This window comes from Elaeis guineensis, chromosome 6 (genome assembly GCF_000442705.2).
Source record: "Elaeis guineensis isolate ETL-2024a chromosome 6, EG11, whole genome shotgun sequence".
Lineage (NCBI taxonomy): Eukaryota > Viridiplantae > Streptophyta > Magnoliopsida > Arecales > Arecaceae > Elaeis > Elaeis guineensis.
This window is the reverse complement of record NC_025998.2, coordinates 25,753,076-25,753,889: the sequence shown is the minus strand read 5'-3', so window position 1 is coordinate 25,753,889 and position 814 is coordinate 25,753,076.

Below are 814 nucleotides of genomic sequence, written 5' to 3'. Positions count from 1 at the left end.
GAGTTTTGGTATAGATTTTTTATCAGTCTGTCAACCACAATATGTGTGCCAATGAAATCATCTGTTTGCTTGATCAGATTCTACTGGGCGATCTGATTCTGTTGGATCCTTTGCCACCTACTAGTGTGCTCCTCACTATCCCACTAGTCACAAAGGGCCTCCCATACATCCGTCCGCATCCAGTGATCCCTTTAGGATTTTCAGTCCAATGGTGACTGAAAATCAGAATGCTTGATGGCAAACTGTCGTAGGCTGTGTTGCCCATCTCGAAACCTACAAGTGGCCACCTGCTCGAAGATCGGACAGCCAACCTCCTCATCCTGAGGAGATAAGAATTGGTAGTACCCTTGCAAGTAAAAACAAACGTATATTAATAAATAGAATACAAACCTACCATGAATTATTAAATTAAACATCTTTGACTTATCGAAAATATCTCCCAAGCTACATCACAAGCCCCCGATGGGTAATTGGAGAACTCATTCACCGACCCCAACATCAATCATCGAATGATCTCGATAATCACATGAGGTACGGAGCTTTCTGTAAATGTGCTGCAAAATTAATTTTGAACAATAAATGTTAAACTCTATAATGACTAAATTTTAAACATATTAAGTAAAGATTTAGTACTTATGAGTAGCTTTGAATATGGACGAGCTCTCTATCCTCCGATCAAGTCAGAGCTGCCGTGAGTCAGATGGGTCCTCTACCATGCCACTGACTCTTAGAGTCGGATGCTGCTTCATGTGAGTATGGGATCACTGGTGATCCCAATTTGTCTGAATCTAAAAGTATCTAGACATCATAAAAA